The 27,496-nt window shown below is 43.9% G+C and overlaps 1 protein-coding gene across 1 annotated transcript in view; it reads left to right on the top strand.

The window, feature by feature from the left end:
- The first annotated feature begins 12,353 nt into the window (after positions 1-12,353).
- Positions 12,354-27,496, top strand: part of LOC142768503 (suppressor of tumorigenicity 14 protein homolog) — a 47,341-nt gene continuing 32,198 nt past the window's right edge. Inside the window, exons 1-2 of the mRNA XM_075870498.1 lie at positions 12,354-12,421; positions 24,706-24,809. The gene's annotated coding sequence lies outside the window, so the exon portion shown is untranslated. The remainder of the gene's footprint in view (positions 12,422-24,705; positions 24,810-27,496) is intronic.

The following is a 27,496-nucleotide window of genomic DNA, read 5'->3' as shown; positions in this document are numbered from 1 at the left end:
CGACGACCGAAACGAGTATGCACCACAAAAATTGGCCTGCATGTGGCAGTAAAATAATTCGTCTGGTTTGCGTCACTATCGACAAGTCGTGCACGGAGAGTGGGGAAAAAAGAAATTGCAAGAATTGAACAGGAAACTTCATGTTCAGATAAATATTTTTTCCTGCCTAGCTGAGATGAGATAGAAGCTCACGTACCCATGATACGAATGCCAGCGTCCTAACCACTCTTCTTTCCAGGTACGCTGGCATAGGAGAGCATACACTTGTACCGTATAGTACAGCAACTTGCTGAAAAATGGAAGAGAATGAAAAAGATGAATTAGTGCCAGCACGATAATTCATTACAACTTCATTCTTTGAACACCGCGTGACGATAACTTGTTTGTAGGACACCAGCGTTTTACGTTCCAGCCTTTTTTTAATAGAGAACATCATTTTTCAACCAGATTTCATCGCCGAACGCAACTTCGCAGGCTCTGCATTCGAAATTGTTCGTGACTTTATCTTTCTCGTGACGTACCTCCTATTTGGACGTGCCGACTTATTCTATATAGCTTGCTTCTAGGCTGCTAAGATCCTGTCTGGATAATTTCGCGAACTTGATCAAGTGAGGTGTGCCACGAGGGCTTCTTGAAGTCAAAGAGCCATTATGATACCAATTGCTTCGATATACTGAGGCGGCTGCAAGTTATATACAAAGTCCAGCACATATACATCTCCACTTACATAGCGCTCTAAAGTAAACATGAATTAGCATCTTATCCCTGAGTAAGCCTTTAAAGCACTAGCCATAGATAGATAGGTAGATAGATAGATAGATAGGTAGATTATAAATCAGTAGAAAATACCTTGTAAGTCAAAGAGACGATGACAGGTCAAGGAAAAACTTTGTCATATCTACACTGATTCCAAGAATTTAACATGACGGATATTTTCAGATTAGTTGCAATGACACTATTTAACGCAATTTGAGCAAGTGACACGAAGCGCTTCAATGAACTCACTGTTCAGAGCTTCAAAAACAGACTGCGTAAACACAGTACTCAAGAAGAAATACAAGGTAGTCTTGCTCCAAAGGAGGCAACATTGAACAATAACTCGAATATATATAGGCTGTTTTATGCCACATTACGCACGCCAACGCATTCATGGAATTGAATAATACGGTGCTCGGGAGCTCTTATACTTTATAGCGTACAAGAAGTCGTTTGGACGTAGAGTTGGGATGGCAATAAACGTGCATGAAACGACCATTATTTATTCATTTTTAGTTTTCTTTTGGCAGTCACCCTTAAACTGTCACTAGCTCACTGAGCGGCTCTAAGAAGCGTATATTCGCTCAATACCGTGAACACTTGGCAAGTTTATTATGACGTATTTTTAGACACATATTCAAAACACGAACAATTGTAGTAATTGTGGAGATGTTTGCACAAATCTTGCTGAACACAACTAAAAAAAATATCCCATCGTAACCTGGTTGAATGAGCGATCTAGCGAGTTCCCTGGAACTAAAATGTTTTTTTTTTGCAGCATAACCAACAATGAATAACCAAGTGTGGACGACCAGCTCCACATGAGCGCAAAGCACCACCATATGCATCGTTACGGGTATAGAACACAGTTAACGGAAGTTCGCTTATTTTTGTTTGCACGCTGAATTGACTGCCGGATGGAAACGTTTAAAAGTGTGCTACTTTGTGCTACGCAAGAGGATTCAGAGAAAAAGTTCTAAGAAGCTAGCTTTCAGTTGCCGTGTTTGCATTCTCCTCTTCGTTTTACAGCCTATAAACAACTTGAGAGTGACTGAAAGCAAGTGATGAAGTTGACATGTGTAGCACATGCGGCGGCCCTTTTTAAACTGCATCACTATTTTTGCACAACTGCGGAGCGCAGAAACTATGGCTTCCTTGTGCGGCGACAAGGTTACTCACACGCATCTACGGCTTCGGATGATCCCTCTGGGGATTTTCGCTGTGGCACTTTCAGTATCAGCAAATGTAAGTTTTTTTTACGCGTAAAGATTTGTCTGCCACAGTGTGCACCAAGGGAAGGTTTGGTCATGTTCGAAACAAAAGTTGTCAGGGTCTCTACGAGATATTTGCTGAGCTGGTTTTTATTATCTGGTGGGATGTTGTTCATTCAGGCACAAAGCGCACGACAGTTCAGCTATCATCGGATGTAATTCAAGAAGTATGGAAAGGCTCCGGCCAGATGACCACTGCGTGGCAGCCTGTCATCACCACGGCTAAATAAGTAGTGCAAATATTTTAACCAGCAACGTCCTGTAAAGCGGGAATTGCAATAGAGTCTTCCAGCTCATGACTTCAGACAGTAGAGAGAGAGACAGACGATATTTTACACTTTTTTGGTACAGGGTCGATGAAGACCAGGTCTGGGAGTATTATTCTACCGAAGCGCTCCTTCGTCAGACAGTGGACATGCCTTAGGCCTTGGCGGAGTCTTCAGCCAGCCGTGCTGCCCAGAGTTGGTTATTCAGGCATGCGCTGAGCAGCATAGCCCGCAACGGCTATGGTGCATGCTTGCGTGCATTCGCTTGTATAGCGAAAATACTTCTGGCTTCTTAACTTGTACTCGACTATATATGACATGTATTCATGACGAATTAGGGTAGGCATTTCATCGCAGACACCGTGAAATAGTCAAGAGAACGCACATGCCGCCACTGCGGTTTCACGCTGAACATATTTGTCTGCTTGACATCTAGTGATGATTTGTTTTAGGGTTCCGTTCATAAAGCATTGTTGTGAACAACATTATAACGTAAACACGACAAATACATGGTAAAGCAATGAATAGAGGATTCCATTTGCTCTTTTTACGATGGCGCTAATCATCTTATGGGCCCTGTGTGCTAGAAATGCGTTCTAAAATGCTTGAAAAAAAAAGGAACAAAATATTTTCACGCTGCGTTCAGAATTACTTTTTTCAGGGCACATACCTTGAGCCGGCTAAGCAAATCAATTACGGATGCAGTTGTAGAAACCAAAATCTTTATTTTTCAATTATTTGAGGCATGAAGTGTAGCCATGAAGAAGAATGGAAGTTTCTTTAGTAGGAATCTTGCCACCACTTCATTTTATAGACTAAGCGGCTTCTGCTAGTTTCTGAGGAGTAAAAAAAATTTGACCGACTTAACCGGTGCAAGTGAAACCGAAATACCATTCAGTTCCCGTATCTGACGAACATAATTTCATCAGTGTTCTCTACAACGATTGCACTGATGTTAGTGTTCGTTGCCGTAAGGGACCCCTGCATGCTTTATTTCTTAGCATAGCCCGCACACACACGTATCTATATGCAATTATTGTTGATAAAGCGATGCCAGCTAATTTTATTCAAATCAATGTGGTAGTAGCCACCTTATACATTTCGAGTTTGAGACGAAATCGGGCGGATTTCATTTCTATGCGAAATTTCTTCGTGTCGACTTCTCGAAATTTCAGAATGGCAATGAAATTTTCGTTACAACGCGGTCACCTCTCTCTTTAGACTAGACCTGCTGTTTGCGATATTTAAAAAAATAATATAATTTTCTCAATATTTGCCACACTTTCTATCTATCGAATGATGTATGCTACTGCAGAAAAAAAGTAAAAATGAATAGTGACCAGACTGGCCACAGCCACTCGAGGGGACGAAGAACGTTGTTTGGGGCTTATCTTGGACACATTGACAGCCTCTTTATTAGGTAGGTCTGCTAGGGCTTTGATCAGCATCACGCAATATTTGACGGGTGAAATCAGCCCTACAAATCCCTATGGCCTCCAAAAACATGCCTTAAAGTTGTTACACGGAACAGGTGTCACAAAAGATGCCAAGATGACCACCTCATCGCCATGTTGGAATGGTGTAGAACGGTACAACACATCGGAAACAATTTTCTTATCTAGCTGTCTGCTGCTGTGTTTTTGTAAAAACGCTGGCGACATGGGGTGATTAGGGAAACGTATTCTACTGAAGATTGGGCGAAAATTCACGTTTTAATTAAAGCAATGAAATTCCGAAAAGGTAGCCGCAAACATACGTAAACGAGGTACGATGGAGATAGCGAGCTGGCTGCTTAACGGCCATGATACCGACAAAAATGACGAAAGGTAAAAGTGCTTCCTTTTTAAGGCATGATTCAATATAGGCAGCGATAATATGAGGAAGGTAAATCGCTCGATCAGCAGGTTAGTCTGAGGTACGTAACTAAAAGCGGCCTTGGAGGTGGTGAGCAAGGCTTAGAGATGTTTGATGTCTAAATGCGAGATAAAAGCCTTTCTGAGCTTGCTTATCACAGCATATTGAGTGCCGCTGTTCAGCATATTAGTTTTGAAAACAAGTTTAGGAACATCGGAAGCAGAAGCAGCAGTCTCAGAATCTGCCTCAGGGTAAGATGCTTTTGTTGGGGGGTCGTTAATTTGGCCCGCGGTCTCAACAGTGAACAGGCACAGTGCTCCACGGTATGATAATAATGAGGCGCGATGAAGATGATGATGCATAGCCAGGATTATGACGATGTTGTGTAAATGAAAATGGTGATTTTGATAATTTGCAGATGATGACGATATACAAAAATACTCCTTTATGCTAGCTTCTGAGGATTTTCGGACGCATTTCTGAAACACTAGTTCTTGATGTTCGAGGTTTTTTGAAAGCCAGCGCCGTAGGTTTTGCGGTAGGAGGCTATCGACTGAACGCTGCTGGTGGTAAACAATAGCCTGCATATGCCTGCCAGAATATGCGCAAACGCCTTTTTGAACACGCCTCGAATCAGGCCTAAGACAAGAGCAATAGAAGTCAAGATTTTTTTTCTTACAATAAGAATTTTCCGAAAATGCCTTTCATTTCATGCTCAGGAACCCAGTCCTAATACAACAACCCAAGCTGACCAGAAGGCCCTCGACGTGGCGGTGAGGATAGGCCCACATGTCGCTACGTGGGAGGGGCCCGCAATCCTTTCCTCTATAAATCGGGGGTGCGATGGTTCAGGACCCCGGTAAAATTTTTTGTACATCCATGCCGCAGCAAGTATACAGCAGCACCCATCAAAATAAGTAATGGTATAGTTCTGAAGTTTAGTTCGGGGCTATAATAATGCGCAAGTGTTTCAAGAGCAACGTTCACGACAGCATACTTACGTGCAAAACCATGGCATGACAATAGAAAACGCGCCACGGAATGACTAAGGGTGAGTTGGATCCAGCCCGGTACTCGGGAAACGTTTATATTCTAACATTCGGTCATATATTAGTTTGGTCTCAATAAGAAGTGGCCTCACTACTGACTACTCCGCTATGTGGGGCTTAACGTCCCAAAACCAACATATGATTATGAGAGACGCCGTAGTGGAGGGCTCCGAAAATTTCGACCACCTGGGGTTCTTTAACGTGCACCTAAATCTGAGTACACGAGCCTACAACATTTCCGCCTCCGTCGGAAATGCAGCCGCCGCAGCCGGGATTCGAACCCGCGACCTGCGGGCCAGCAGCCGAGTACCTTAGCCACTAGACCACCACGGCGGGGCTATCAAGAAGTAGCCTACGTGGCCGGAAATGGAATCCGAGGATTTGAGGTTGGCATGATAGCACTTGAGTCGTATGGATGCTGCGGCGAGTGGCTGTAGTGGCATGAAACATATGCTGTCTCAAATTCATGAGTGGTTATTGCACACTCAGTGACTATGTGGTGCAAAATGTCATTTGAGACAAAAAACACGAATAAAATGCTTTGTTACGTCGTCTCTCTTTGACATCAACTTACATTTGAATGAACGATAACGTCGCCTTTCTTTCTTTTTTTAGCAACTCGACCCTCAATTTAACCAAATCGGTAAGTGACACCTCTTAGAGCGAATCTTCGAATACTTCTTCAAACAAAAATTTTGGCAGTCGGCGTCACCGTCCTGCGTCGGTGGTGTCCCGTGCCGTTGGGCACGAACAATGACGTCACCACTTGACGTGAGGATTACATCAATGGTAGGCAACATTTCTGACGTCATGATGACGCCCTAGTAACGTCAGCAAGGTGTCATCACGTGATACAACAGCACATGATGTTTGCAGCACATGAAATCGTAACTTCTTCAGTAGTAGTTCGATGATGAAGGGAATGCAAATGGTAAGTTGCCTGCGATCTTGGAGGCCTTGCGAAGTCACGGTAGTTGGAGGACACTTTCGGAGGTTTACCGGGCAGAATCACTTGATCAGTGTGCAATAAAAAGACAATGGTTTTCGTCTTCGAACCGTCCTAAGTGTATGCGTCACAGATCTTGTGGATGGTAGATATTGAACTAAGAGCTAAGTTAAAAGCTAAGCGTAAAAAACTAAGATCTAACAGTTAAAGATAACGGCTGCCTTAGAACGAGGGAGCGAAGCTTCAGAATCGTAGACCATACTAGCAGTAATGTGAGCTAAATAATTACTGGTTACTCTAGCTACAGATCTGATCACATTTACTAGAAGTCCACCTGTGCACCTTGCGCACCCACGTGTATTTTTGGCTTGAGCTTGTGTTTGTTGCACGACATGAAGGAAATTTTCGAGTTTGAAAAACCGTCAGGCTGAGATTCATTTCTCTATCTGCCGCAGTGATCTCTGCTTGTGGCGAGGAAAGCGTCTGTCATTTGATTGAACTCATTTAACTAATTTTTATTTTTTATTGGATCAGTTGCTGACTTTTATCACAAGCAAAACGTTCACTGATCTCGCTTGAATGCGATATAACTCTTGAGTAATAACAATAGGTATTGCGGAAGCTTTGTTATTTTGTGAATACACGAATTTTTCTAGTACACATTGAACCGAAAATGCTTGAGCGGGAAAGCGAAGAAACAGTCGAAGTGAAGAAACAGTTGCTCGTTTCTCTAAAATGAGAAGCGAACAAAGCTTGCGTGTTTTTAGGGTGGCTGTGCCAGAGTGTGCAGACCGGCAAAGAATTATGTATAAAAAAGGTCAAAGTTTTGCAGATGAGGTGAATTATTAAGGCGAAAGCGTGAAGTCGGAATCTTAAACACAGAGTGACGATCAGCTTAAGAAGCACGTTCGACAAAATATTTGCAAACGAGTGTGATGATGCTGTTGGGGTATCGGCTGGTGCTATCAGCCCAGGAGTTCTAAGATTGTTCTGCCTTTTGATAGTGGGCATTCAAAAGTCGCAAAAAGGGGAATTGACACCCCATGTATTCAGGCCACCCTTCAGAAGTCATGTTAGCACAAAGGTGAGGTCAGGCTTGTAAACCAGATTAAAAGACTAAAAGATGCTGGATATCCCAACAGAATCATGACGCCCGTTTGCGAAACCCTCCTGCAGAATGTAAAGTTAAAGAAGACAGGACAAACAAACAAACAATGACAAAAACCTTTGCATGTTATGCCACATAACGTGTCTCACAATTAAAAAATTAGCCAGCAGATATGATATTAACGTGTTGTTTTCCACCTTTGCAAGCTTTCAAAATTGTGTGTACTAAACAGCAACAAGAATAGTCAATCATGCACCATTCGTCACGAGAATAGGTTTACTTATTGCGAATTTAAAGTTTGTAGAATTATTTTTTATCAGGAAGACCAATGATCCGTGCATCACTACACATTAACTCATCCTTTCCGAGATGGAGTATTCTTTTCTCAGCTAAAATTATTTTGTAGTAGTCACACGTGTCGTCGCGCATGAGCATTGTTCTTGTACTCCGTATAAAAGCGCTCGTAGCACATTCACTAAATTCCATTCACTGTCGGCACTCTTTCCTGTCCTTTGTGTCTCTTCCTGAAGGTGTCGCGCTGTGACTAGCACACAACCAGGATGAACCAACTCGCCCAAATCAAACTCTTGTGTCGTAACACGTGGACCGAGTTTCGTATACAAAGAAGGAGCGGTGCTTTTAAAATGATATTTTTCACATACGACACCTAGGCGACATTCCAGGAAGTTCAGAAGGCAGCCGCGTGACCAAATATTTTTTTCTTTCCTAAATATTCCACAAGTTCATTATTTTCAATGCAGCACTTTTTCGAATACATTTGAGATGGTTGCCAAAACGTTTGTGACATTTGGCATAAAATGACCCAGCTGTGTCATTAGTCGTAATTATGCATTACCTTTTTGTTTTTTTGTGTCCTAACTCAGTTTTGTGTTCGTCTTTAGCTTATTCTGTTTCTGATCATTGTACTGGTTTTTTAAGTAATCGCTAAAGTTATATGTGCGAAAACCAATATATGTTTACATGTACACCATTTCTCATAACCAATTGTTATACATCCAGGAATACAAAGCTTAAACCACTGTGATTGTATACATTTAAAAACACTATCGGTATATATATTCGTGTGCATCACTTTTTGAGAACGATTGTGTACATGAAGGAGTATATAGTGAAATCATGGTGATTGTAAATATTTGACACAATTATAAGTATATATTTGCCTGTATTTAATTCCTATTAACCGATTGTGTACATGAAGGAGTATTAAACTGGAAACCAATGGGATTGTAGATACTTGAAAGAATAATAGGGATATATTAGCGTGTATTTCATTTGTAGTCTCTATGTACTTGAAGCATTATACTAAACTGAAGTGAGTGTAATTGTATGTTTCAAAGAATTGTCAATAAAGTTAAACTGAAAATGTAGAATAAACATTTAAGGTGTTGCGTGTGTAGTGTACGTATACGTGAACATGTTACACATATGGTGACAAAGCTGTGTGGCAGAAGAAAAGTTGATAAGTTTTATTTTTTTATTACATAAATGCAATATGCAAGAGCAGCCAGGCTTACTTTTTTGACGCGCATTATGCATATACTGTGAAGTATATATAGATCCAGCAAAAGTTCATACACGATCGTACGTGTTTATATTTTTGCCCCCACGCAATGAAAGGAGCTCGACAGGTGGCGCACCATTGATATTCAGGACCACTTTCTTCAAGTAGCGAGTAATCAGTGCATTCTGATATCTATTAGTGCAGTCTAAAAGATTAGCAGCACCCCGGCCATGGGCACTGAACACCCTTCTGCACCCTTCTCGCACCCTCCTCAGTAGGTGCTAAAAAGTGAAGGACATTGAAGGCACCCTTCTTTAAGGGTGTTTTTGTAACACCCTAGAGTTTTTTTACATGTACACCCTATTCTAAAGGTGCATAGAAAAGCACCCTTTTTGGAAGGTGCTGAATTAACACCCTTAGGGTGTCGTCCATGGGACAAGCTCTTTTACACTCTTCTGTGCGTAAACCTTTTTACTGTGAAGCATGCGGAAGAAATGTGACTGTGTTGCAATTTTTTATTGAGCGACACATTATAAAATGACCCTAAAAATTGTACAAATGTAGAACACATAGACATATCTTTGAGAGTCGCAGATGGTGATATACCCAGTTGCTTGCACTTGCGCAACGATGCAAACTGGAACAAGCATAGCAACACTAGAAGCTCATATAAAGCGCTGATGCTCGCGAATATCTTGCCCTGGACACTGCTACATAAATCAACTTCAGCGCACGGCAACTAACCACATCGGACGTTAACCCGACATGACGGGTGTATCAAACTATTGCATATGTAATGTTTATAAGATTGAGTAGGCAGCACTAAAACCACAATTATGTTTCACAAAGATTAGCGTCTATTTAATAAGCAGTTCAGAGACCTGGCATAGCTCTGGGGTAAAATGCTTCAGTGGCACCCCGAATGCTTGGGTTCTATTCCAGCGGAGACTCATCGGGTTGACGCTATCGACATCGGGTGTTTCTTAACACTCGTGCGTTAAAATTGCCCATGCGTGTTCTCGTCGTTCCTGAGCAGATACCAAGCTTCAATCAGCTGTGGCACATACCCGCATACCAGCGGCATATACCCGGCCATTGGGTATGTGCCACTGTGTGGCGGGAAGTGTATGACGGTACGGGATGGGATTGTGACGTTTTCATGTCTAGACAAGCGCGTCTTATTCGTCAAACCATCTTACGCTCTCATGCTAATTAAGGTTCACGTCAAGCAAATGGCGTGACCACGAGAGCACCCAGACGTAAGCGACTAGATAGATAGATAAATAGATAGATAGATAGACAGATACGCTCAAAGTCTCCGAAGCTCACTAAGAAATGCTTCGCACTTAATACATTGGTAGAATACATGACCATGGGCTCAGAGGTGTGGCTCTTATGTAGGTTCTGTCATAATCTCTTATGATTTTGACATATGCTTAACCCCCCTTTCTCCCGCCCTCCCAGTAAGTTCGACGTGGAGCTCGATTGTCCTGCTATTCTATAATCTGTGTGTTCGTGCGATTACGTCGCATTTGAAAATCTGCTCTTAAAGAAAATATAGAGTTTCCTAAAGCAAACGCTTCGTGGGAGCTTAGTTTACCACGATTTAGGCAGTAGCACAAAGATGGTGAAAGCAAGACGGCAAACAGCGTGAACCAACCTATGGATTATCCTACGTCTTCCCATATACTAGGTAGTCCACGTAATTCTCATAAAAATGTTTTAGAAAAACCATGGCCTCTAGGAGCTTCTAACTCCTCTATATTAGTGTAAATAATCTGTTCAATTGATCACCAACAAGAGGCACATTATTTCGGGAACCCCTTTTTTGTAGTTGCAGCGGGTGAAATTAGGCCAATAATCTCAGGATCTTCAGGTTATCTTGTGCTTAAATGTGCCTGTCTGTATTTGTAGCGTAAGCTATATTGGCTGAGATTGACCAGTTTTGCGACGCAAAAAACAATAACGCGGTCAAACGACGCTACATAAAGCCTTCGGCAAGGTCACTACATAAAAAATTTAGCCCCGGATCTGAACGTTCCACTGCAAATGTCGTCAAAAGACGATAATCTTGCATCTAGAAAGAGTGAACAAAATGTTTTTGTGATGTTGTGCGCAAGAAAATCGGTGAATGATATTCTAGAGGCGCTGCTTTAAACAGCCTCGAGGTACGTTAGACACGAGCGCCATCTGGCAGTTATCTTCGCAAACGAAAGCAGGCGAGCGCCCTCGGAGAAAGATGTGTGCCTTTCTCGGAGGCGATAAGGTGTAGGACGCAAAGCGACGGGAAGGTGTCACCACCTTGTCGTTTTAAGCATTACGTTGCACATTCAGCGCAGCGCGATAAAAGCTATTGTCCTTAGAATCCCTTGTGTGTGTCTTCTCTACTATAAAGGCACACATACAAAACATTTAGGCGTTGTTATTGCGCCTCTGATATGCGCAGTTATTACTTTTAGTTTGACAGCCGCACAAGTAAGAACGCTGAACCTTGTCGATATTGGTGGGCGCTGTGGATGTGGTCGGCCATTTGAGGTATCGTCAAGGACAGACAGACAGACAGACAGACAAACAGACCAAAATATTTCTGTTGAAGGTCTCCAAGAAAGATTATCGTCTTTGAAAAAAGAATATTGATGATGATAGTGCACTCAACCGCTTCAAAGCGTTTGGTTGATGACATGTTCAATCTTTATTGCATTGACGTGAGCGAGTCAGAGAAACAGAGAGAGAGTGTGTGTTTGTGTATGTGCGTGCGTACTCGTGTGGGTTTACACTTTAATGAAACTATGCCGGTTTCAGTCTGCCAGCTGTCATTGGCGTACCTTTTGTCATGTGGTTGAAACGACGGCCACAGTTGGCAGATAGTAGCTGAAAGACGCCGTCTGCGTTTGTCCTCCTCGGTTTCCATCAGCCGATTTCCGACGCCTCGCACGACATACAAGACACGCGCGAGGTGACGCTGACCATGCTTGCGCGAGCAAGTTTATCGTTTTTTGCAAGCGTGGATGAGTGTCTTCGTCTGGTGTCGTCTTTCGATATTTTGCGAGAAGCAGGAAGTGGAACCGCCATCTTAAATTCTGTTAGTTGGTGCTCCCAATATTTCATTGTGAACACTTTAATATAGTAGAGAATTCTTCTTGGCCAAGTTGATATTGGATACTGTACGACAATATACCGCCACTGAAAAAACGCATAAGAAAGAGGCACTACGGCATTGATATCGGTAACTTGTCTTGTACATACTTCTTTTCCGTGTGTGTGTTTGAACAGCGTGAGAATGTTATACGCACGGACATGCACAGCCTTACGCCCCTGCTGCCTGATGCCTTGGTAGCACAAGGCAACCGCTTAAGACAGGGACCTCGAATAGATTCCGCCGCTACATCCACGATTTCTACAAATGACTTTTGAGGCATGGCGGACAGCAGCCTTTTGTAGCACTGTCGAACACTGGTTCCTTATCTCTGATTACCTAAGATATGTGTAACTACAAATGACATTTATAAGACGACAACATGCGACCTCTTCGGTAATATTTTCTAAAACATTCATAGACTCCATTGTGTTTGCAGGTTGCGGTAAATTGGAGTCAACAGGGAGAGTGTATAAGGGAGAACCAATATCTAGGAAGAGGATACCGTGGATTGTGAGTTGAATATATATCTATTGTCACTGCCTTGCGGGCATTACGTGACAGCTGTTTCACCGGACCAGCAAGTACAGAATATAGTAGGCTGTAGGACAAAAGCAAGGAAAACCACTCGATGTAGCAAATCCACTCAGTTTTGCCGCATCTAAAATGACAAAAGTTCGAAAAAGAGGGATCTAATCCGTGCAGGTTATCGAATTTCGAATTCTGATAGCAGATACAGATCAGCTTTTCCTGTTCGAATTGAAGCCATCACATTTGAATAGCAGCTTTAACGCGTGAATTATGTTTTCCGTTGGCAGATAGAGAGCCCCCGCACATTGCCAGTTGCACCTTAGAGCGAAAATTCTTTCCCCGTGAAAATCGGTGGGTTAGACAGAAAGTTTACGTAGCGTATTGTGTGCGCCCGCCTTTCATTCCATCATGTTTGAATGTTTACAGTCGCGGAACGCTAAGGAACACAAACAAAACTCTTTGCGCCCCGTTGCTGGATTTCCGTGTGTCAACAACTCCTTTCGAGGCAGGGGCGTACCAACACAGATTTGGTTTGGACAACCCTTCTCGAATCTAGGCGCTCCAGAAGTGCTCTGCCTTTAAAATCGAGCATTCAGGTCTGTTGTGGTAAATTACGACAAAAATTTAAAAAGAGCGAGTATTATATTTTGTATAGCTCTTAACCATTACACGTAGAAACTTTCCTTTCGGTACAAGGTATGTGCTGCATGAATATGACTATGTTACCGCAGTTCGAAGGGTTGTTTCAAAAAACGATAAAAAATGCACCTAATGCATCTTATTGCCCCAACCTGCGGAGAAAAACAAGACAGTTTGAAAAAGTTTTATTCCTCGAGATTTCCCAGTATAAGCCACTGAAAGTGATTCAGTGGGCGCCTATACGGAGTCTTGATAAGCCCACCTCCTATACTCCACGCATTCAATCAAGACAGAACTCGATGCTGCATTGCTCCAAAACTAGCAGATCAAGCAGCCCTCACTTTACGCACTCTTGGCTGTATTTTTTCAATATTCCATAATAAGCGGCTTCATATGTTCTGAGGCATCTTCATCGCCTCTTTCGGCCGTTTTCATGCAGAACTGCATGGAAATTTTGTAGCTTTCAACTTCGTCCGCCGGGCTTTGTGAGGCGATATATTTAGAATTTTTTATCGCTTGTTACATTGAAAGATTTTTTATGAAAAAATATAATTAAAACTTCATTTAATGTCTTGTTTTCCAATGGCTTGACTTTAGGGCTCTATCAATGTTTCCATGTGGTTATTGAGAGGAGCCTCGGGAAGGTGGAACAGTCTTGTTATAACATGAATGGAGGGAGTTATGTCCTCAATTGCAGTCAGTTCTTTTCTTATCATTTTCCAGCCATGAAGCTCTGTACAGTGTTTTCTTCTACGGCCTAATGCTCCTCAAGAAAAAATACAATAGTTAATCAGTTCGAGTAAAGAGTTCACGTAATAATACACTTTTTAATTAACGCGGAAATATTAGAAACAAAAAAAGAGTGAAGCGGTCACCCGGAAGTCACCGATTTTCGCTACTTCTCTGTCTTTCCCACCCACGCAGTGTTGTGCCTGAACCCTGACTCTTCATTTGGGTCTAAGCTAAAGGGCGCCAATCAAGAAAGGTGTAAGGCAAGGGGACAGAATCTCCCCAATGCTATTTACCGCGTGCTTACAGGAGATTTTCAGAAGCCTAGAATGGGAACAGCTTGGAATAAGAGTTAATAAAGAGTACCTTAGTAACCGGCGCTTTGCTGACGAAATTGCATTGGTGAGTAACTCAGTGGACGAATTACAACTCATGATTACGGAGTTAGACTAGGAGAGCAGAAAGGTGGGTCTTAAAAGTAATCTGCAGAAAACGAAAGTAATGTACAACAACCTCGGAAGAGAGCAGCGCTTCGAGATAGGTAGTAGTGCACTTCAAGTTGTAAAAGACTTTATGTCTACTTAGGGCAGGTATTAACCGCGGAGCTGAACCATGACATTGAAGTAACTGAAAGAATAAGACTGGGGTGGGGCACATTTGGCAAGCACTCTGAAATTATGACAGGTAGATTTCTACTCTCCCTCAAGAGGAAGGTACTATATAACAGTTGTATCTTGCCGGTACTTAGCTATGGAGCAGAAACCTGGAGACTTACAAAGAAGGATCAGTTTAAATTGAGGACGACGCAGCGAAAAATGGAAAGAAAAATGGTAGGTGTAACCTTAAGAGACAAGAAGAGAGCAGAGTGGATTAGGGAACAAACGGGGGCTAAGGATATCATAGCTGAAATCAAGAAGAGGAAATGGACATGGGCCGGGCATGTAGCGCGTAGACAGGATAACCGCTGGTCAATAAGGGTAATTATCTGGATTTCCAGAGAAGGTAAGCGGGTTGGGGGGAGACAGAAGGTTAGGTGGGCCGATGAGGTAAAGAAGTTTGCGGGTATAAATTGGCAGCAGCAAGCACAGGACCGAGTTAACTGGCGGATCTTGGGAGAGGTATTTGTCCTGCAGTGGGCATTGTCAGGCTGATGATGTTGATGATGATGATAATGACGATGATGATGAAAGCACGTCAATCACATTCGTATAGAACAGAATTGGCCGTTTCTCAGGTGCCCTCCTTGTATCACTCTCTCCTTCGTGACAGTGTGTCACACTCGCTCCTTCCTTTCTATTGTAAGTCCACCTCGGCAGGCCAGTGGATATGGTGCTTTGCTGGTGACCCGAAGGTCAAAGGTTCATCGCATACTGGTGGAAGCGAAATGGTACAAAGCCGCGTACTGTGCGATGCCAGCGCACGACAACGAACGTAAGAGCCTAAAAAGCACTACTATTGTTTACATATTACTATTTTCACTACAACTCAGCTCGACAAGTAACTGCGACTGTGAGCGAATCGAGCCCAAATAACTGGGAAACATCGAGAGAACTGTAGAGCCTTGCGATGAGATAAAGCGCAAAATGGGGACGTAAGTCTGCTTTATAGTTTACACGACTGCTATAGGGATAACATTGGAATTTTCGTCGGTGCATGTATGAATGTTGAGGTGCTTTTCCCGTTGGACATATTATGCCAACAATTCGTGGTTTGACCACATTCGAATGGACAAGTCGCTGCATGCAACATCTGAGGAGAGCACCATTTATCTTTTTAGCCAACTTGAAACGCCAAATAAGTCTGGTTTGTTGTTAATATTGAGAAAACCACGGAACTGTCCAAGCTTAAAGGAAAGTGCACATGACGACGTTTCTCATAAAACACAGATTTTACTTTTATATTAATAATAATAATATTAATATTAATAATAATAATATTAAAAATAACAATAATATTATAATAAGCAATATATTTATAATTTATTAAAACCATTATAAAAGTTTTGAATACAAAGAGCTCGGTATATTTAGGAGAGACACAGCAATCGAAGGCACCGGAAATTTTGCCAATAGATAGGGATTCTTGAGCTGCTCTTAAATCGAAACGCACTCGTCTCTAACATGTTGCGTACATTGAAAGATGGCCTCCGCTGCCTGAACTCGACTCCGCAACCTTCGAATCAGCAGTCAAACACCATTATGTTTTGAATACCGTGCACCATATTCACTTGATAAAGTATTGGGCATGTTAGAATACAATATTCCTATTGTCTGCGGAGCACTCTCACACTGCGAACATTTCCACGCTAAAATTTTTGCCGGTAATTAAGATATACACCCTGAAACATAGCACGTAAGGAGACGTTACACTTTACTTTTATAGATGTTTATAAACACCCCTAAACTATGTGTGTTAGATCAGGCTGCATCTGTGCGAGTGGGTTGTAGCAGATAAAAATACATTTGAAACGATGACATTTACATGTACAAGCATACTTGATAAGATCAAGCGCAAGTAACGGGACAACGAAAGGAGAGACTCACAGGAGGAAACAATTCATCCTGTGTGTCTTCTTTTTTGTCTTTCGTTGTCCTTTTCATGGCACTTCATTCCATCAAATATGCCTTACCAACTGGTCCAATCCTAAATCGTTCTATAGAACAGTGAAGACAAACAGGACGAATCGTTTCCTCTTGTGTGTCTCTCTTTTTGTTGTTACGTTTCCGTAAATTGCGATTCATTTGATCAAGTATGCTTATGCAAGGTAACTGGCACCGTTTCAAGGGTGTTTCTATGTCTTACACATCACTCGCACGGGTGCAGCTTGATTTAACATACATAGTTTAAGGGTGTTCATAAACACCCATAAAAGTACGCTGTAACGTACGCAGAGCTGTGTTGGCTCTAGATATTGGCGAGCATGCATTGTTCGTTTCGCTCGCGAAGTCGCGCTACGCACAGCCTCGGTGCATCCAGCACAGACATGCACCGACTCAAGGAGGTGCAGGCGGAGGCCAGCACTCCACTTCGGCTGCAGTACAGCGAAGCAAGCACGTCGCCACAGCCATGGTGACTACTACTGAGCGGAACGTTTCAAGGTCACAAGCGTTGTACCCTAGAGAACTTCCGGCCACCTAATTTACCAGCTCCTAACGTCGAAACTAAAAGGACGTTTTCGAGTTCCTTTTGAATGAAACAAATGTCTCTCAATAGTTTTTCTCAAAAAAGGGACGTGCGTAAAATTTAAGAAAATATATCATAATTCTTATGTAGCCCAAAAAATTTATTTGAATATATTTTGCCCAAACAACAGTAAGAAAGTGTAGAAAATTAGCGGGCTATTTTCGAAAGCGCTTTGTGCTAACCAATGCTATTTTGACCCATCGGTGGGCGAAGCCGGATCTCATCAAGGAGCTTCATCGATTTACCAAGTCCTGGATCACTTGCGGATGGCCCGCGGACGCCTCAGCTCGCAGGCGGCTACGTCACATGCACACGATCTGAAAGTCCCGAGACAGCCCTCCTTGGAGCCAGCCCGAGCGGCCCCGGGCCGTCTGCGCGCTTGATGCTGACTGCATCCGCTGTGACGTCTGCTATGACTGGCTATGCCGTCTGCTACCTTCATAGCTGTGACATAAACCACAACGCTGACCCGATTACAACGTAAACTGCAGTGAGGTAGTGAATTATACCTATTTCTGTTGTGATGCAACTTACTGTAAGTCATTTACTCGAGCGCGTGTGCATCGTGGACCGGCGCGGTCGTTCTACCACTGTTTCCCCTAGAGAGTATAACGCGTGTTTGTCCGACTTTCGGTAATACGCACATGTTCGACGTGGCTCAGAATACTGATGACAAGAACTGGGTGCGCAAACAATACGAACTCCAGAAACATGCGAGAAGCGGCCAGAAAAGCAAAGAGAGAGCAAGGGCGCATCGAAAATTTCCCATGTCTAACTTAAGATGGCTGCACAGCATGCGCACCGTGCTGTCGTTTGCCAGCTGCCCGAAAGAATTGTTCGGGTGGTCCTGGGCCACCCGCAGGCCACCAGGCACGCGAAAAACGAACCTGCGTCCGAGCGATCCCGGACCAGTAGGCGGAGCTTCCATTTGGTCCCCGCCCCCACAGGGGCGCCTGCGCAAGTAGGCGTTTGGTGTGTAGCGACACCACGAACCCGAGCTAACGGGGGAGTTTCTACTCTCTCCCACGCCTAGCCGTGCGTGGCTTTGCCGTGTCCAGGGAAAAGGGGATCCTGGGGGTTGAGCCGACGCTGGGTGATTGGACCTTTAAGGCCCCCCGGCAGAGGCAACACACCCCTTTGGCCCCGGCTTCACGTAGACGGCACCTCTGGGCTGACCCACCCAGGGGAAATCGGCATTCGCCTTTTCCTATCTCTCTCTCCCTATATCTGCGTCTTTTGTTCTCACTTTACATCTTTCCTGTCTTCTCCTCACTTCATTTTACTTCCAATTTTTCCTGGCGGCAAGGGTTAACCTTGTGTGGCTATCCAAACTAGGGTAAACCATATTGGGTTATAGTAACTGCGTACTGCTGGCGTTGCGCAGACATGCCCACATGCTCTGCCACGTCCCCTCGTTGGACTCCTTGGTGGGTGGTAGGCGCCGTTACCGAAAAATACATATTTTCTCATGGGATCCCCGACCCCCTCTTTAACTGATCGTGCTTCGAAAAGGGTACGCACCGATGCAACATTCCAACTTTGGCCCAAAAACAGAGAAACTTTTCCAAAGTACCATGTGCTCCACTGCGAACAATCATCTACAAAAGCTAGAGCAATCTCACCCTTCCTTGTGGCCAAGTGCTTGAGAGAGACCATTGGAACCGGTTATAAGGCCACGAAGATGGCAAGTGGAGATCTGCTTCTCGAATTAAAAGACAAGGAACAGTACAATAAACTCTCGAACCTCGTGGCCTTTGGTAACATCCCTGTCTCTGTGAGCGCACACCGTACAATGAATACAGTGAAGGGCGTGGTATCGGACGAAGATTTGATGACACTGAGTGAAGAAGAGCTCTTTGATGGATGGAAGGATCAAGGTGTAATACAAGTCCAGCGCATCAAAATCAGACGTAACAACAATGAAATAGCAACAAAGCACTTGATACTCACCTTCAACTCAACCACTTTACCCGAGACTCTCGAAACTGGCTATGTAAAACTCCATGTCCGACCCTTCATTCCAAACCCGAGGCGTTGTTTTAAATGCCAGCATTTGGTCATGCATCCCAGAGCTGCCGAGGACAGCTGATGTGTGCTAAGTGTGGCACAACTGGCCACAGTGCTGATGAATGTCATGACGAGATCCTCTGTGCAAACTGCGAAGGTAGCCACCCCACATACTCCAGAGCGTGCCCATCCTGGAAAAGAGAAAAAGAAATAATTACTATAAACGTTAAGGAAAATATCACATTCAGGGAAGCAAGACAACGAGTCTCGTTATCATTAGCACTAAAAACACCTTTTGCCGAAGTGGTGCAACGAGGGGCGGCAGCACAAAGGCCCTTGGCAGTTGCCCGGACCACGCCTAGCGTGCCGAGGCCAATGCCACACGCCCCTGCGGCGGGAGCAGCCAGCGCTGCCCTGCCCACTTTCAGCCTGTCCACACCAGTGACCTCTACAAGCTCTGGCAGCAGCCAGGGCAATCACGAGGCCAAGGGGGCTCCATCTACCCCCAGCTCGGTGGGGACAAAGACTTCGTCGATTGAGGCGAAGTCTAAGCGACGCACAGATCGCTCTTTAGAGCGGGTGTCCAGTGCCTCGCAAGAGGCTATGCACACCAGTTCAAGCCAAACGGCGCAGGAAGTGCCGAAGCAGCGGCGAGGTTCGCTCGACCGCCCCAAAAAGGACAGAACGCCGATTACAGGGCCTGACAAAGGCCCTGTAAAATGAGTTAATCCCCGTCTTCTTTGCACAAAGCACTTTTTCCCTTTTTTTTCCACTATGGACAAAATCATACAGAGGAACGTAAGGGGAATACTTGGAAATTTAGATGACATCCAAGAACTTCTGTGTAAATTTAACGCGAAAGTGCTGTGTGTGCAAGAAACGCACTTAACTCCTAGGCACAAGGACTTCCTACGACAATATATTATTTTCCGAAAAGACCGGGAGGATCCTGTCGTACCATCTGGCGGTGTAGCCATTATAGTCGATCGTAGTATAGCATGCCAGCATTTGAAGCTCCAAACGGCCCTGGAGGCAGTGGCCATTCGAGCTGTACTTTTTAACAAACTCATTACCATATGTTCTGTGTACATACCACCGCATCAACAGCTACACAGACGTGATCTGGAATCATTAATAGATGAACTCCCAGAGCCATTTCTGGTTCTAGGTGATTTTAATGCACACAATGTCCTGTGGGGCGATGCTCACTGTGATGCGCGAGGACGTCTCATTGAGCAGCTCCTTTTCTCTTCTAGTTTATGTCTTTTAAATATGAAGGAGCCTAGGTATTTTAGCCTTGCAAGCAACACATACTCCTCCATAGATCTTAGCATTTCATCACCGTCCCTTTGACCTGTTTTTAAATGGAACGTTCTTAAAAACCCTTATGGGAGTGATCACTTCCCAATCATCCTGAGTGCACCGAACAAAGATCAGATCAACTACCCCCGCAGGTTCCTCGATGGAAGATTGACTCAGCTGATTGGGAAGGGTAGAACTCTTACACACATGACATGGACTGAGCTGTCTGCACTGACCATAGATGACGCTGTCACGTATTTTACAGCTTTTATACTTTATGCCGCATCTAAATATATTGCCAAAACGAGTGGCATGTCTTCTAAACGCCGAGTCCCATGGTGGAACGACGCATGCAGGAAAGCACGGACCACTCAGAAGAAAGCATGGGCATTGCTTCGCAATTCCCCTACAGCAGAAAACCTGAAAAACTTCAAGCGGGTCAAATCGCAGGCACGGAGAACGCGTCGACAAGCTAGGCGAGAGAGCTGGACAAAGTTTATATTGAGTATCAACTCGTACACAGATGAGGGAAAAGTGTGGAATAAGGTAAAGAAAATTAAGGGCCAACAAACGTATTCTCTTCCACTAGTAAATAGCCTCGGGGAAAGCTTGGAGGATCAAGCCAACTTTCTTGGCACACATTTCGAACACGTATCGAGCTTCTCACACTACTCCGAATCCTTCCAGAATTACAAGGCACGAATAGAAAAACAAAAGTTAGAAAGAAAATCCCCAAGAAATGAGGCATATAATGCACCATTCTGCTTAGCAGAACTGCGTACAGCACTCAACAGCTGTAATACATCTACCCCAGGTTCTGACAACGTAATGTACGCGATGCTGAAGAAACTACCCTCCGAAACTAAAGAAACCCTCCTCTCTCTTTATAATCGCATATGGTTTTCAGGTGTGATCCCCTCCTCCTGGAAGGAGGCTGTTATAATTCCAATTTTGAAGCAGGGAAAGGATCCCTCTACTGTATCAAGTTACAGACCTATAGCGTTAACAAGCTGCCTCTGTAGGCTATTTGAAAAAATGATTAATTGCCGCTTACTCTACTACTTAGAAACAAGCAATTTGCTCGACCCATTTCAGTGCGGGTTTCGGGAAAGTAGATCCACCACAGACCACATTGTTCGTATTGAGGCTCAGATCAGAGACGCCTTCTTCCATAAACCATATTTTCTCTCTGTGTTCCACGATATCGAAAAGGCTTATGATACAACATGGCGTTTTGGAATTCTAAAAGACCTGTCCCACCTTGGTGTGCGCGGAAGAATGTTTCACATAATTGAAAGCTACCTGTCAAACCGAACATTCCGTGTCCGTGTGGGCAGTGTTCTCTCCCGAACATTTGTCCAGGAAACAGGCGTGCCTCAAGGTGGTGTACTTAGTTGCACACTTTTTATTATCAAAATGAATTCCTTGCACTTGTCCATCCCCCGCAATATGTTTTATTGTACATATGTCGACGACGTTCAGCTTGACTTCAAGTCATGCAACTTGGCAATGTGTGAGCGGCAGGTTCAGCTGGGTTTAAACAAGGTCTCCAAATGGGCAGATGAAAACGGATTTCGACTTAACCCACAAGAAAGCACCTGTGTCTTGTTCTCTCGAAAGAGAGGCATGCATTCGGAACCTGACATTGAACTGAACGGTCAACGTCTGTCTGTCAATGCGGAGCATAAATTCCTAGGCTTAATCTTGGACAACAAGTTGACCTTCGTACCGCACATCAAGTATCTAAAAACAAAATGTTTAAAAGCCATGAATGTTATAAAAGTGTTGTCACGTACTACGTGGGGTAGTGACAGGCAATGTCTCATCAACCTGTATAGAAGCCTCATTCGCACCCGCTTAGATTATGGGGCCGTTGTTTATCAGTCTGTGACTCAAAGTGCTTTGAAAATGCTGGACCTCGTGCACCATTTGGGCATCCGCCTTTCTACGGGTGCTTTTCGCACCAGCCCCGTAGAAAGCCTTTATGTTGAGTCAAATGAGTGGTCGCTTCATCTGCAGAGAACTTACATGTCCTTTGTATATTTCCTGAAGGTGAAAGCAGACAAGAAGCACCCCTCATACTCTACTATTAATGATCTGTTGAGCTCCATTCTGTTCCAAAACAGGCCTTCGATGAGGCAGCCCTTCTCAGTACGCCTGAAGGGTCTAGCTGAAGAAACTGGAGTGTCACTTGAACACAGTTTAATGGCTCCTGTAGCATACCCGCCACCGTGGCAGTGGCAGATTATAGACTGCGATGTGTCGTTCCTAGAAGTTACAAAACATGCGCCTATTTCCCATATCCGAACATACTTCCTGGAACTTCAACACAAATACACACGTCCTTAGTTTTTACAGATGCCTCTAAGTCCAACTCCTCTGTGTCCTACGCTGCTGTTGGCCCTTCCTTTTCGGATGCTGGCCCTCTACATCCAGGCACAAGTATCTTCACAGCGGAAGCTTACGCGATATTTGTGGCAGCTAAACACATCAAACAATATCAAATACAAAAAGCAGTAATTTATACAGACTCCCTCAGTATGGTAACGGCTCTGCACAGTCTTAAAAAACAAAAAAATCCTGTTCTCGTCTCACTTCACTCCATTTTATGCACACTCTACACACTCAACCAACATGTTGTAGTGCGCTGGGTGCCAGGGCACCGTGAGATTCAAGGCAACGTGATGGCGGATCAGCTTGCTGCATCCGTCCACGAAAGCACCGCCACTACACCCACATCAATCCCGGCCCTTGATCTTAAGCCGTCTCTCAAACGAAAGCTCAGGGACTACTGGCAGAGCAAGTGGGATACACACATACAAAACAAACTACACGTTATCAAGCCACACCTTGGCCATTGGCTACCAATATCAAAATAACGTCATACACAGGTAACATTAACGAGGCTGAGGATAGGACACACATACACGACACACTCATATCTTTTATCAGGTGGCGATTCACCATTGTGTGACAGATGTGATGAAGCACTAACAGTTCTTCACATTTTAATTCAGTGCAAACAATTGGACACTATAAGAAAACAACATTTTCCATTACCCTACCGACAACTTATACCTTTACACCCTGCAATGTTTGTCGGTAGGGACCCACTTTTTAGTCATAAATTGTTGTTGGCGTTTTTAAAAGAAATTCATAGTTTTCATATTATATACCCGGTCATTCCGTAGCACGACCTCTCTAGAGAGGTTTTCGCTGCGGTGGCTACACAAGAAAGCACTTGCCTCACGGCCCTTGGACGCAAGGGTATGAACGAGTGAGGCACTTGTGCTAAAGCCATACATATCCACCATCGTCTTTTATTATCACCAACTTTTGTCATCTGTTCACACCACACACACCTTTCACGGCATGGTCATGATTTTATTACTTGTATGTTCTTACCCGCCTTACTGCGAGGAATTTTATGGCCCTTATACAGCCGCTAATCACAATCATTTTCCACATCCCATGTCCCATGAACTGGCGCTCTTTGGCCATCAAATGGCCCTTGCGCCAAAAAACACCATATCATCATCATCATCATCATCATCATCATCATCATCATCATCAACCATTTGGTCCCCGAGAAAACGAATGCGGCGCCGGCGTCTGGGGCCGTCCGGAGCCGTCCGGGACGTGTAAATAGATGAAGCTCAAGGTGCTATGTTAGTAAGCAGTGAAAGGGTCTATACAATGTAGCAGACGGTGCGAATGTCTGGTAGGTTCTCGTGAGCAAGCGCCGTCTGGTTTCGGTGCGTGGCGAGTCCGGCTGATATGGAACTCAATGGACGACTGCCAAGCAGAACAGAGCTCACCCTAATTGTTGACGAGCATGTACAGTCGAGCGTGCTATGAATGTTATCGCGCTATCACGAAGATCAAGAAGCATACGACAGCACCACGGCCCACATTTCGCTTTTGAGCCGAGAGAACTATTAAGAAGGTTGACTCATTTTTTTTGCGGCTACCCTTACCATCTGAGCAAGGCACGTGTCATGAAACCGGCAGTGTTGGTATCGCGTGCATTGTATTATTCACCTTTATGAAATATTTATTGCTCCGACACTTTATTTTTCCTATTGCTCATGAAGGGTCTACCCAAGCCGCGCTTCGTCGAAACGAACGAAAAATTTAAAAAGGAGAAACAAAGAGTGTCGGGGTTGTCGTGAGTGTAACAGTTGTGGCATAGAACAGCGAACGAGGGAAAAAGTTTTTCTAGAATAGCTTACCAAGGCTCTAGGGCAATGAGCCAATCGAAGTAAGCGCGATAAGTTTCTTATCACGCTTGATTGTGAGTCGATTGGACTGTGGGAGACAACCTTTTTTTAACTGAGACAAAGAAAGAAGTGATAAGTAAGATTGTGTGTCAATGGTTAACAATCCGTGTTTTCCTTCTTTCAAAGGTGCAATTGAAGACCCAATACAAGTCCGGCTATCGAAGTTATTGCTCAGGCAGTATCATCACACGCAATGTTATCCTGACTGCGTCACATTGCCTGACTCACAAGTACGTCATTTACTTGGTTATGAACTCTGTGCATAAAAAATTTTGTTAAATGCGAGGGTTTTACACCTGTGGATTCTTGAACATACAGAGTTGCATCTCATCAAAGACACTAACAAGAAAGAATGACTTTTTTTTACTGATGGTAGCCTTAAAATACTTGTTGCACCGCGTCTCAAGGAACAGATGAGCTGGGTGACACAAGGTGGCTAGCGTCGCTGCCAGCGTCACTACATTTGACGAATTAATTTTTACATGAAGACATTTTTAATACTTCGTTCTCATCATACCTACCTCATTGTGTATTTTTGTAACAACTTCATATTCAAGATTCACAAGAAAACTAATTAAATATGAATGAAATGGAATGAAAAAACTTTATTGAAGTTGTTTATTTCTGTGTAATATTCTTTGTTTCTTCACTGTCAGTAATATCCCCTTCTGTAGAAACAAACATCGAATTTCTGCAGTGAGCATGAAAGAACTCTTTTTCAACGGCCATTCATTTGGCACCAACTTGAACATTAAAAGTCTTTCTTTCCAGCCTTATCATTCCCTTCAAACATTATAGACACTTGTAGCAATTACTTCTCATTTTTAATATAGCAGATAGCATTCCACCATATCCATGAACAAAAGTAAAAAGAAAAAAAATTGGCCCTGGATCTGCAGGTTACATTGCAAATGTTGTCGAAAGACTATAGTCTTGCGTCTAAAGAGAATGAACAAAACATTTATTTGATGTTTTGTGCAAAAAATTGGTGAATGGTATTCTGGAGGCGCTGCGTTAGAGTGCCTCCAGAGCGCCATCTGTCAGTTATCTTCAAAAACGAAGAAAGGTGTGCGCGCCTGCGGAGAAAGATGCGTGCCATTCTCGGAGGCGATAAGATGTAGAACGCAAAGCGACGGGCAGGTGCCACCACCGTGTCGCTTCAGCAAAGCGCTGATAACACTTGCCTTTTAGGGGCGAAGCTCCTTAAAGTGGCAGCCATTCATCCCTCGTCGTAGTCGTAGAGAGTAACCAGTCTTATGCTTTGACCAGCAAGGTGATGCCGGTGGTAGATTTCTCCTGTGCGTTGTTGAACCATAAAAAATTTTCCGCATGAGCGTAACTAAAAGCCAAATTACTCAGTCTCTCATTCCCAATTAGCAGAAATTTGATTCTACATTCAGCACTATCTGACAAGAAAGGGTTGCTAGGTTATATTTGCTTGGCATAACCTTCTTGGTTTTAGAAAGCTTTAGCGAGCGTTGGGCCACAGGGCCATGACTACAGTGAACTGGTATACACCATGAACTCGAGGTGGTTAAAGGTGGGAAGTAGACAACAAGCGCAAGCCGTAAGAAACTGTGCGTGTTCCACCTCTCGTTTAGTCCTCTGGATGGCGGTGCTTCTATATGCGGAATATATGATGAAAAGATGCAAGATGGTGGTACTTGGAGTACCACCATCTTGGATGAACGGACGAATGGACACACAGGCAGACGGATGGACGAACGGACACACAGACAGATGCATGAATGGACGCGGGGATGACTGCACGGACGGATGAACGCATAGACGGACGCAGGGGCGGATGAATGGACGAACGTAGGGGCGGACGCATGGATGGACGTACGGACACATGAACAACGCACGCACGAGCGGGCGGATGGATGCATGGACGGTCACACAGGCGAACGCATGGACAGACGGCAGCAAGAACGAATGGATGGACAGATGCTTCGCCCACTCTCCATAGTTCCCCACGTGGATATGCTGCCGTTCTTTTTTTTATTTGAGCACCACGTGTCACTGTCGGCGTAGCGTGTTTGGCGCTATGGTCCTTAGAATTACTTGTACGTGCCTTCTCAAGTGTAAAGGCACACATATAAAACATCGACGTGTTGTTATGATGCCTCAAATATGCGCAATGATTGATTTTCAATTGAAGATTGCACACATATGAACGCTGAACCTTGAGCATTATTGGTGGGCGTTGTGGATGCGGTCGACCGTTTGAGGTATCGTTAAGGGCGGAAAAACAGACAAATGCACACACAGGCATACCAAAATTTTTTCTTCGAAGGTTCCCAAGAAAGACTATCGTCTTTAAAAAGAGACAACTGTGAGGAATGCTATTTGTCTATTTATTGTAAGCTGAGGCACACCGATTCTTTCTTGCCACGAGTGCTGCAATTACATCTTACCCATGCTGCCGTAGATTTCGAGAATTCGGAAATGTGTTTTTACAAAGATATGGCAGAAAAAAAGTTCTAATAACAATATTTACACAGTCACAGTAGCCGGTGTAGAAACAACGAAAATGGCAATAGAGGGTTTTACATCTGTTTGTCGTTTGTATTCGAATTTCGTGAGAATATATATGTACGCTCCTCGAAATAAAATTTTGTTGGAAGTAAGCGCTCCCTTCTGTCCCTTCCCTTGTCCTATGATTCTAACGCGCTACGTCGATTAATTATGTCTTACCAACATGCCCAACTTTATGCTCTAGTCAACGAAGATGGCGAGACCTAGAACCATCTACGGTCCTATACTCCGTCCTTCATATATGCCGCACAAACATCGCCCTCCTCTGGAGAAAGCACCTACTTGGAGCAGCCGCAGAAATACGGTATAGTGGAAATGGTCCCTCTACACATGTGTTGGTGGAGTCCGGTGTACGATAAGGCTTCAGACGGACAACGCG

This window comes from Rhipicephalus microplus, chromosome 8 (assembly GCF_043290135.1).
Source record: "Rhipicephalus microplus isolate Deutch F79 chromosome 8, USDA_Rmic, whole genome shotgun sequence".
Lineage (NCBI taxonomy): Eukaryota > Metazoa > Arthropoda > Arachnida > Ixodida > Ixodidae > Rhipicephalus > Rhipicephalus microplus.
This window is presented reverse-complemented; position numbering and strand designations above follow the sequence as displayed.